Here is a 12612-nt window from a genome sequence, read left to right on the forward strand (position 1 = left end):
AAGATACTGTTATAATAGCACAATGGTCAAGACATCATTTGTCAATCCTGAAAAAAAGCCTTGTAGAATATATCAAATCTGGCCTATATATCTCCTAGCCCTATATGATTGGAAAACCTATAATTAAATACATGTAAAAATCACATACTTTCAGTATGTAATTAAAGAATAATAATGAGCTTATATGCTATCTCAGATGCTGAGGAGGCTGTGGAAGAGGATTCTAAATTCGAACCCTGCCTGACAGCTTAGTGAGGTTCTGTCTTGAAACAGGAAGCATGGTTATGAGGGATGTAAGAGGTCAGGGGAAAGTGCTGCTGGATGCCTTGCTCTCACTGGCTAGCTCGGATATCTATAATCCCTTTCTTAAATAGCCCAGGCCCACCTGTCTTGGGAAGGTACCATCCATGTCAACTAGACCCTCTGACACCAGTCTGCATTCATGAAAACTCCCCATAGAGCTACCTACAGATCAATCTGATGGAAGTGGGTCTTCAAGGAGACTTTCTCTTCCTAGGTCCATGGAGTTGACAACCAAGACTAGCCTCACAAAGTGTAAGAGGTGTGTATATACAGATAAGGAGTAAGCTGCTTGCAGCTTGGTGATTTCAGTAAAGAAACTGAAGTCAAAATATAGAAGTGGCTGAACTTGGCATTGCAGCTGCCAGAGGGTCATATTAAATACAATTCCATGAGCTGTTTAAATCACACAGTACCATAAATGACTATTTTTAAAACATGCACATCAAATTAATCCAACTTCTCAAACGAAGAGCCGAAAAGCCACCAAGTTGGAAGAAGTCCTTCTACTTAGGGTTCTGGGACAGCTTCTCAAATCACTAGTGTGTCTGTATACACAGATTGATGACACTATACACATACAGATTCTTAGCTTGAGACACACACCTAGAATGCTGGTGACCTCCTTTCAATGGCCGACAAAAGATTAAAACTCTCTTAAGGCAAGAGGGGGAAAGGGAGACTGCTGCTAAAATCAGAGGTACAGGACTGGACAACTGATGGTAAGCGCTCCCACAGAGTCCTTCCAGCCCCCCTCCTTCTGCGGTTTCTCTAGCTAGGCCTTCCCTGCAGAGCCTCAGCTACCTGCGGAAATAGCCAGGCTCCACTCTGAGCACCAGGCCGTCTCCTGGAGTCTCCATATAGCCAAGAGGAGCCTGAGGGTTGATCCCCTCGCCCCTATACACAGCCTTCCTTTCACCACCTTCCGTTTATACAAAGACTGGCTTATCCCATTTTTTCCCCTGTTGCCTTTGCAATGAAAAGCTCTCCACGCGCAGCCTAATAAAATTCTACGCCTGCCCAACCCCCACCCCAAAAACTCATGCCAAAAAAAAGAGAGAGAGGGGAGACTTAAAGCTGGAACTCATTTAGCTAAAGGGACTTTAGTTAACAAGAAAGTTACCCATCATGAACTGCAGGTAACACCTCCCGTGATCCTAAACCCATTACCTGGAGACTTAGCTCAGGCTGAGTTTGATTTTATGAACTGTGAGGTTGCAATGTTGAAAGTCTGCAAATTGGACATAAATTGGACGCAAAAGATTGGGGCAGCCAAGTGATTTTCTTTCTAATGGGGTAGCAGTCTTTGGCGCTTACGTGAGATTCCTCTAATCTAGAGCAGAGACCAGGATGAGAGCTATCTGCACTCCCCTCAATCCACAGATTCTCCATCCATCTATCCTTCATACCAATCAGTGAATTGATCAACCAACCAATCAATACATTAAAAAGCTTGACCATCCAACAAGTCAGCGTAGAACAAAGTCATGTGTGACAGAATATGCTGATTGCTCTGAGTCACAAGGAAGCACTTGCCCAAGAAATGATATGATGCACACACAAGAACAAGTTTACACAGAGAGAGAGAGAGACAGACAGACAGACAGACAAACTCTGATCTAAATTCTACCATTAAAAAAGAAAAAGAAGAACTGTCTCTGTAGCTTTCTGTCCTTTTCCACCATCTCCTAGTTTTTTTGATCCCATCACTTTCAGCTGACCCTTGGCCCAGGTGGCAATAGAACTGTTGCGATTCTGTTTAAGAAGGGATGAGAGCCATTGTTGTGATTAACTTTACCATTCTTTTAGCTTTATTATCAGCTTTAAAAAAATACCACTGAAAATAATCCAAAAAATGGAAGTATGTGCTTCTGGCTCTCACCAGTAGCAGAGGTTCAGTTCCTAGTCATCTGACCCCGTGAATATGGACGGGCACAACATCATAGCAGAGATGGGATTATGGGGTGGAGAGAAGCTGTTTACTTTACGTAGTATGGAAGCAGAAAGAAGAAATATAAGAAGGCATCAGGATATGCCCCCAACCAGGACCTATTTCCTTCAAGAAAGCTCCACCTATTATAAAATCTTTATAGTCTACATCATAATATGAGTCCATCGAGGGATTAACTCATTTCTTGCATCAGAGCCCGCCAGAGCTAATCTTTTCTAGGAACAAAATTAGAGATCAGAATCTCGGAAATGTATACATATATATCTTAACTATAAGTCCGAGATAGGAACTTTATAATAAAGAGAAGATGAGAGTGCAGAAAATTAAGTACAACTGCAGGGGGGGACCAAGGTCTGCTCCTAGTCATCTCCCGGAAAACATTGGCAGCTGTTAGGTACTACCAAACTCTGTAACCTAGGACCCGCAGAAGGTTAGGGCCTGTCTCACAGTGTATTCCCATCTTCTGATGGAATTTCATTGGGGAAAGACTGTTCAACAGGGCAAACTGTCTTTTCTGCAAGGGTTTCAGTGATGCATAAAAGCCCCTGTGAATGACTAGAGAATGAAGACAAGGGCCCTTAGACATCTGGGCCTCTGTTAGTTTACAGAATGTGCCAGTGATTAGTGTATGTGCTCTCTACCGTGGTTATAGCAAAATGGTTTCTCCACCTTTAACCTCGTGGCATTCTTTAAGACGAAGACCAAAAGTCAGAACAATCAAATGTTCATTTCCGGCTGAAATCAGGATAAGCTCAGATTCCTATAGCTCAGATTCTATGGCTTGATCAACCTTTCAAAACTTGTGTTCTCTGAAGACGAGTTGCTCATCCTAAGCTTCTTACAACCCTTGTGGAGGCCATTTTCTCCTTGGCCCTCCCCACTGCTGTAAACAACCTGCCCAGACCCAGTTCGGTCAGGTTCCAAGACAGCAGGAAATTTGCACTGGCAGGAGCCTGTTGGGGCAGCCAAGACACAGGAAGAGGCTAGAGTGGGGTAGACCAGTGAGGAAGGAAACTACCACAGCCATGCAAGCGACTTTTATAGCACATTTAATCGAACGAAGCATGACCACCTTCATTCAAAGCGTACTGTGGATGCTCTGCGAAGAACCTGGGGTTTTTATTTGCATCACAGTTGCATCCTCTCTAGCTCTTCAAGTCTAAAAGGCAAAGCACTGAAAAAACTTTATGTAAATAATTCATTTGGCCAGGTGCTAATGAAAAGAGTAAGCGCAGCTACAAGCTTTACCAAGCTGACCGTTTCTCAACATTCTTTGAGTTTTATCTTAGGCACGTCTAAATATTTAACACATCTGTTCTATCCACCTCAACTCTTGCTTATAAGAACCAGCTGAGCATAGGAAAACAAGTGTGAATAGCCATAGAATCTATTAGAAGCTACTATTGGGCTGCTTCCGTTGGTCATTGATTGAAACTGGCGAGACTCAAGAATGAAGATAAGGAATGAGCTATACTTCAGTATTTTCTCTAGAACACCGCTGGATTCATTCGATTTTTTTTCTCTCCTTCGTGAAATGCTACGGTTTAAGAAGAAACTCATATAAGAGTTAGTTATGTATCTATAAGCTTTTATGTGCACAGATTTTTGGCTACAAATTTGAAGTGACAATTTCAGGAAAAGAAAACTCTCAGATGTTACTAGCTATCTGGTAGCTTTCTACATTTTGTTAAGGAGGGACTAGGAATGAAATCTGCAAACTTTTGCAGATTTGTCATAGGACATATTAGGTGTGGATTAAAGAGAAACCTAGGTACCTCCAGTCTCAGGCACATTCATATGTATAACACAAGTCCAATAACATCATGTGTTAGCTCATTGGTAAAGGACCAAAGATGAACAAGGAGTATTTATTAGGGATTTAAATGTGGATCAGTGTCATACAAGCATAAGGACCAGCATTCAGTTAGCCAGTACCTGTAAGTGCCATGCCTCCTAAGATACACTTGTAAGCCTATATAAACAAAACAAAACAAACAAACAAACAAACAAAAAACCCCTGAAATACACCTATAAACCAGAAGCTGAAATAGAGGATTTTCCAGAGCAAGCTATCCAGAGAGAGTAACTGATTCAGTGGGCTCTTTTTTTTCAAGTGGGACATTGCCTCAGGATCTAGTCTGTAAAGCAATCAAGTAAAACACTACTGTCAGCCTCAAGACTCCCCAGGCACATAAACAGGCATGCACATATACACACATGCAAATGCACATATAGTCTGTAGTCACCGCCTACACACAGACACCAAAAAGAAGAAAGGGTTCTGATAGCAACAATTGCTATCATTAATTACTACCACCTCAAGAACAGCAGGTTTAGAAATGGTTCCCCATCTCCTGGGCCATCATGATGGCATTTAAGGAAGGCCCAGGTTTCTAACAATCCTGCCTCTCCCTGTTGGTGTTTCTAGCTACTTCTATTGATTTTTTTTTCATTTTTTATTTTAATATTATAATGTATTTACACCATTTCTCCCTTCCCCTTTTCCCCTCCCTACTCTCCTATATATCACTCCTTGCTCTCTTTCAAATTTCTTCATTAATTGTTGTTACACACACACACAGACACACACACTATATACACACACTACATACACACACTACACACACACACACACACACACACACACACACACACACACACACACACACATAAATATAACCTGCAGAGTCTGCGTAATATCACTCACATGCATGTTTTCAGGGGAGACTGTTTAGAGCTCTACTTACCTAGAACAAGAATAATGCCCATGCCCTTCTCCCCGACTCTGACAAAGCCAAGTCCATTGGTAAAGGTGAATTACGGCTGACGTCTTCACTGTAAGAGAAGATTAATCATCTCTGACAACAATATTACTCATTTGAATTTCTCTGTGTCACAAACGAAGTTGGAAGCAAAATTGGCCAGCAGCACATGGCTCTATGGTGAATTTATAACAGTCCCAGAAGCCTAGGGGTTTTTCCCCCCTTCTCTCCTTCATTAAACAAAGCTGTACTCCTTCTTACACAAAGCAATACTAAGAGATTATTGGTCGTGAAAAGTTGGCTCTGTAATGGATTTACTTTATTTTTTCTTTTAAGAACTGAATCATTGTGTTCGCGGTTCCAGCAAAGTGGAATGGAGCCACCTGATGCAGGGAGACAAGGAGACGCATAGCTAACACGAGGAGGCATCTCCATTTGCATCACTGATCACATTTACTGAACCCTCAGAAAGGAGGAGAAGCATAAGCATGCAGGTTTGAATGGCTAAATACAGTGTCATGAAAGGTCCCTTTTATTCTGAAAAAGTCTATCATATATCATTCCTTAGCATCTTACAGTGATGGAACAATACGGGCAAAGGTATCAGACGGCATTCATTTCATTGCTTGAGCAATATTATGGACTTTTCAGGGTATGTCTGTGTATGTGGATGCATACGTGTATAGTGTATGTTGGAGTTGGGAGTGTGTAGGCCAGAGGACATCTTCAAGTGTAATTGTCCAGGTCTCCTCTACTTTCTTCTTGAGACATGGTCTCTCCGTGGCTGACCAACATGCCTCATGGTTCTACCCACCCCTGGTTCCACAAACATGTATCATCATGGCCGGCTGGTTTTTACATGAGTTCTGAGAAGTCTAAAATTTTGATGAGTATATTTTGTAGTACTTATGACCACACCATACACATGATTGCTATGGCTTCTTAAACACATGTAGCATTGGATGGGATTTGCATTATGACCTAAGTTGGAAGGCTTTTAATGAATATTATGGATTTTTTTTCCATTACTACTTTGCTCACTCCGTCCTTCATGGACAGGTTCTCTTTTTCTTATTCTGCAGGTGCTTGCTGGTTTGTTTTGGAAGTGCTGGCAATCATTTCAGCTATGAAGCATGTCTCTGTCGAGAGCCATATATGTTTAAACATAACCATTATTTGTGACTGGTTCTTGTATAGCATCTGGGAGGAGCATCCTTTTTTAGCTTCTGGGAGGAGCACCCTGTGCACAGTACCCCCAGAACTCTGATTTGCTCTTGACACTCATATGGCCACATTGTCAAGAAGGTAGACTCCTCTAGTTCTTCTCCTGACGATCCCATGCCAATGACATCACCACCCAGAGAGTAGACAGTCACTCCAGAGGGAATGCTATCTACTGCTGTAGGAGAAACACGTTGACACCTACGGCTTTTCCAAATGACCTGCTACAGTTTGTGTCCCATTGCGTGGCATGAGAGTAAGCAAACTACGTGCATTCTAAAAGAATATTTACGTAACTCATTATCTTCAATTTATTAATTATAACAAAATGAAACTGAAAAGGGTAAAACCAAGAAAATATTTTAAAAGGAAAAAAATGTTGCTAATGAGCAGGAGAGGTGGTTCAGCCGCACTTGCTGTTCCTACAGAGGATTCAGTTTGGTTCCCAGCACCTCATGACCATTTGTGATGCCAGTTTCAGAGGGTCCACACCCACTCCAGCTTCTAAGGGTACCAGGTACAGCCATGGTGCACATATACATGCAGACAAACACTCATAAATATAAAAACATGAAAATATTCTTTTAAAAAGTGTTGCTGGGTTACATATTAGAAAAAAATTATGACCCTCCCCCCATCTGTCCAGTTGGCCTGACAGTTGGAAACCTGGTTCTCTAGCTAAGCATCTTTCTACCTGTGAGAAAGACTCATGGACCCTAATCTTTCAACATCTTGCCTTAGCATAGACTGCTGACTACTAGTTTTCACTACATTTCTACTGAACACCATAGAATAAAATATGACATTAAAGTAACAAGAATAAATATTTATTTTAAGTGAAAAATGTTTCAAAGTTGTACTTTTTATCATATATAACCGATATCAAATTGTCACATCAAAAGCCATTAAAACAAATAAACAAACAAAAAACCAAAATTGTCACAGATAATGAAAGAGTGCCAGATATCTTTAGCTTGTAATGAGGAGTAGTGAGGTTATGAAGAAATTTTCCTAGCCCTCTGTAAAGGTTGGTGGCAGGGGTTTAAATGCCAATACTGGGGCTGTCTTTGTTTATTAGTCTTTTTTTTTAATTTATAAAGATGCATAAAATAATGGGCTAAATAGTATGTCAGAATATTCAGGAAATATTAATTATAATCTTCATAATAATGAAGAATGAAAACAGTAGTACATATTAAATGGGATACATTCTTCCAATTTTCTTCCTATATTCTGTCCATTGGGAAAAGCCAGGTTCTAAAAGGATATTTGAAGATATTATTTACATCAAGATATATTTCATTTGGTATGATCCAATATCTTCGTGATTCTTAGAGATGTCTAGTACTGAAATGGGTCACAGGCTTTTCACTAATTCATTCCCAGTTTCTCTCTGTAAGGCAGGCTTTTCTGAGAGGAACAAGGTAGGCATATTCCTCAGGCTCTGAAACACTAAGGAACATTTCCATTTCCACCACTCATGCCAATCTCGAGCAAATAAGCAATCACAGCCTCACAGTTTTCCTGCCTTTTAGACTAAATACACCTCTCCATTTGTCTTTCCTTACATGGAAACAATCAATCTCCTGCTTCAGTTCTCTGGACTCTCCTTGACTATGAGACGTGCTTTGAAGGTCTCTGTGTACAAGAAGCACGATCCACCCCTTTGCTAAGAGTGATGAGGGAATTTTTAATGATCCGGGTGGGTCTCTGGAACTCAGGTTCATCCATGGGCATTTTTGCTTTCAAGTGCATGTTCGGCATTCTCACTGGCTCAGACAATTATGCACTTTGACTAAACACACAAGTATTTACTTGAAGTACCTCTCGAGAGTTGACATGTTTTAAAAGCAAAGCTAAGTATCTTGGTTCCTAACAAAAGATAGCATGAGAGATCACAGTTGGTAAAAGAATGCTTTTCTTCACATTTGTGGATTAGAGCAAACATGGTTAAACGTGGTGTAAATAACTCCTTTTACATAAACAAACAAAGCAAAGCTAAACATGAGAAGGAAATTAAAAAATTGGTTTTTCTTCATCAAGCTTTATTATATAAATCATTTGACCATTTGAAGAATTTTTTTTTTAAAAATTCTCATTAAGATCTCATAATATAAACCTTCAAAATCCAAATGGACTCATTAATGTCACAGTCTGATTCTTTGTCCAGTTAGCTGTGTCCTCAGGACCATAGCCCTGCCACTCTTCTCTTCGTTAGTGCCAAGCATCTGAGAGAGTAGACTGTAATGTGGTCTAGGGGAGCTGTGTTTAGGACCATGGCTATCCTTGGTACATAACTGAGTATGGGTAGCAACAGAGAGAAGGAGACAGGACCTCTTCCTTACAGTCTAGGACAAGAGACACTTTGGACCATACACAGACTTTAAATTTTTAATTTTCTTCTTGTGAGGAGAACCAAGGTGGGTAGAGCTATTTCCTTCCTCCTTCAATATTGCCTCAATTCACTGAGTGCTGAAGAAGTATTTTCAGATTCATTTATTTGGTAGATTTCTTAAACCCAGCCCATGTTCTTTTTGCAATATTTCTTTCGGTCGGTTGAGACACAGAAAGGAAAGAAGGAAAAAAAAAAGAAACCTCTACATTTGGGTGACTAACAGAACACACACTGGATCCTTTGATAGGTAGAGAGTAGAGTCTGTTCCGAGCCAAGTAGCCTACGATTTTGAAAACTAAAAGAGAAACATGAAGGTATTTCCGTGGAACTGTTGGTTTATAATTAATTTAGGCCCATTAACCTTATATGGGAAAACAACAAAATTACCCCCACAGCATCCCGATTCTCCCGTGGAAGCACTTCCAAGATAAATGTTACTCCTTGATACTGTACCATGAAATACATTTCTAAGAAACCCTTGGCGCCTCGGCCTTGAATTGCCAACACTGTCTGCCCAAGTAAGTCTTCAATGAAACCACACAGGTACAGCCGCAGGAAAAACAGCGATGGCCCCAGAGAGTATTTTCCAGCCAGTCAGTGGAATATGTTCACTTTTTTTTTTCACATAAGCCAAGAGATGTTTGGCATAACATTTACTCTGTATGGATTTCCTCCAGTATTTTAGAGACACTTTTCTAACAATATAGCCTTGTGACCTCCGTCTGCTTTTGTCTATTTCTGTTATCCACCTCTCTCTCTCTCTCTCTCTCTCTCTCTCTCTCTCTCTCTCTCTCTCTCTGTCTCTCTCTGTCTCTCTCTGTCTCTCCCTCCTCGTATTCAGTCTTGTAGCCTTTACAACTCAGAGACAACACACTTCTTTAAAACAAGCTACAGAAGTATGCTCAACTCAGGAACGGTCTTTGAGTGTCTGTCTTTTCCCTCCTTTAAAATTGCATTTAAAGAAAATATTTCACAGTGCATCTTTTCATAGCATTGACCTTCTTAAGAAGTATGGATTCAGTGAAGAGCAGATTTATAATGGCTGGGACTCTACAGAAAAAAAGAAAAAGGTAAAGCTTACAGGTGAAATGCACAGACACTGTATAGCAAGAGAGAATTGTTCATTAAGAGGAGACTTTTGAACGATTCCCACATCTACTATACACAACCATCAGAGGTATGTCATCTCTGGCCATCTCTCATTCTATAAAGTCTACAAACATTTCTTACCAGTCTTACATGCTGGGTCTGTGACCCCGTGCTTCATGGAAGTTCATTTTCTCCAACTGTTTTTTTCTCTCTTTATGGTTGATGCTATTCAATATTTTAATTTGCTTTGTTATATTCCATCTTTAAGAGAATTCCCCAGGTCTAACTGCCACCTTCTAAAATAACTCCTTTTATCTGATCCCTTTGAAACCAACTAGTTCGTTCAAGTTTTCAATGTGGACAGAAAAGAAATGTGAAGGACTACCATACCTAGAAGAAGAGCTACTCAGAAAGAGAGAATCACTTAAGGACAAGCTCCTACACAGCCTACCCAGTCCCAAGTGGTCAACCCTGGACTCATATATAAAAGGAATGACAAATGCACTATGCGTTCTCTCTCTCTCTCTCTCTCTCTCTCTCTCTCTCTCTCTCTCTCTCTCTCTCTCTCTCTGTGTGTGTGTGTGTGTGTGTAACAATTATAATTAATGAAGAAAACATGAAGCTTGGAAAGGAGACATGGGGGAAGTTGGAGGGAGTGGGAGAGGTGTTGATGCAGTGTTCATGTATAAAAGTCTCAAAATATAAACTTAAAAAAGGAGTTCTCTGCAGTCCACTCCCTGGAATTGTCTCATATTAAAGTTACTGTCTTCTGACAGTTGATGCTGTAGTCCTTCAGCATCCAATGGCAGAGAAGATCGGTACTAGCTTCTTGAAAGTATGCTTTTCAAAATATTGCAACATTGAAGTCAATCTTGTAGGACTTCACATCTGTGTGTGTGTGTGTCTGTGTCTCTGTGTGTGTCTGTGTCTGTTTCTGTGTCTTTGTGTCTGTGTCTGTTTCTGTGTCTGTGTCCTCGTCCTTGCCTGTCTCCATCTCTGCCTCTCTGTTTGCCTGTCTCTGTCTCCCCCCTCTGTCTCTCTCTCACTCCCTAGTCTTTCCATACATCTCCTCTTCCTCCCTCTCTTCCACTTCATTTGTGCCCACAAGCATACGCGTGCACCTAAGCAGTTTTCCCAATCTCACAGCAAAGTGTAAAGACACAAAGTGAACTACAAATTAACCAATCACCTCAGCTCCCTTCTCTCAATTCTTTCCAAGTTTCCTCATGTGGGTACTGCATAGTCTCACTTCTGGGTCTTCCTTGTCAAGGGATTTTTGTCTCAGAGCATCAATTTTCCTTTCCATCTGCTCAGGGCAATTTAGTCCTTCAATCTTCCTTATTTGCTTCTCCTCATTGAGACCATAGGGATCTCCTTAGTTAAGGTCGTCCTGACCAACTTAGCCAGGCTGTTCTTCATCTTGTCACCATGCCTTCACTCTCCTATAGCATTCTTAGCAGTAGGTGCAATTATTTCACTCATGTGTACCAATTCTTAGTATCCCTTTTCAGCTGCAATGAAATGCAAGCTGCTGGATGGATTTATATTGTTCTCTATTTTATCCCCCCAAAAAACTGGGGATGAATTGCCATTCTGGTTAAAATTCACTAAATTTATGCCTGTTCACCATTTTCACATCAATGAAGAAATGCATTGTGTATAATCTTAGCAAATGATATCAAAACTGAATGTAGACTAATGGCCCATAGGAAAACCATTGCTGCACCCAGAGAGCAGGACAGGCTCTATCCAGTTCACATAGTAGTCTGCATGAGAAGGTCACACATTGGAACAGTCTGGTTAAGAAACAGTCAACATCAAGTACCAGGGTTTCCCTCTTCGATGTGGCTGCTGCTGACAGTGCTTAGAGGACTACGGTACCTCTGGGATCTTTGGCAAGCAACTGGGTCATATGAAAGGTTCTTCTGTGCTGCCTTTCCCGAGTGTCAATCTTTAATTTAGAAGAAAAGAAAATTACAGCTCTTTTATTTGGCTGGATTGAAATTTATGGTGCAGGGTGGTTTCCAGGCTGCTGTTCCTGCCAGGCACTGCTCAGATGAAGTATGCATGTGACATGTCACCAGCGTAGCCGGGCTCTGATGATCCATTGCAGCAACAAGTCATCTGTCATACATCACTGCCTGGACAGCTGCCCTCATCTGGGCTTCTGCTGTACACTCCTGCGGGAAGCCCTGGCTCAAAAAAGTTCCATGGTCCTGTAGTCCCAGAGGTGTCCTGGTACCCCTGTGTTTCTTACTGTGTGTAGGAGACATGAAAGAATAATGGTTAGGAGCATATTCTAGCAGGGTATCCGCAGATGTTGAATGCTTTGATGCCCACCAGTGATGGTGATCGTGGTTAGAGGGTGCCTGTACCATTTCGGAATCTCACAGGGCAATTAGGAATCACTCTCAGACGCACATTCTTCTGGAGGTTTTACTTGTTTTAACTATCAAATCTACTGTGAGTCCTGTAAGGAAGATGATATTCTTGCTCATTTTAAAGAAGAGGAAAATGGGGCACAGAATAATGTATTTCTCATTTTTGCGCAGATAGGTAAAGAAGAAGCAGGACCTGGGACAAGGAAGCTGAGATTGGAAGCCTTACCTGTCAATCACTGATCCTTGCATAACCTATGTTGGTTCTTCTCATAGGTACAGAAATCAAGTGAGACGTTGATTTGCAAGACCAAATAAATATATAGATATGGTTTGGGCATCCCCTTCAATAATCATAATATATGTGATGAATTATTCTTATTAATTGTATCTCATTTAATAATCACTTATGAAATTCTTTGGTGCATCTCAAGTGCATTGCTAGTGATCTATTGGTATTCTAACCGCCACAGGACATCGCTCCCTTTCCTTTTGTTTAAAATAAATGTGTGGAAA

The 12612-nt window shown here is 40.9% G+C and overlaps 1 long non-coding RNA gene across 1 annotated transcript in view; it reads left to right on the forward strand.

The window, feature by feature from the left end:
- Gm30337 overlaps positions 1–12394 on the forward strand; it is a 37349-nt gene extending 24955 nt beyond the window's left edge. The window contains exons 2-3 of the long non-coding RNA XR_389113.1: positions 5350–5507; positions 12271–12394. This is a non-coding gene — a long non-coding RNA (predicted gene, 30337). The remainder of the gene's footprint in view (positions 1–5349; positions 5508–12270) is intronic.
- The last annotated feature ends 218 nt before the right edge of the window (positions 12395–12612 follow it).

The sequence above is a fragment of the Mus musculus genome, chromosome 11 (genome assembly GCF_000001635.26).
Source record: "Mus musculus strain C57BL/6J chromosome 11, GRCm38.p6 C57BL/6J".
In the NCBI taxonomy this organism is placed as follows: Eukaryota; Metazoa; Chordata; class Mammalia; order Rodentia; family Muridae; genus Mus; species Mus musculus.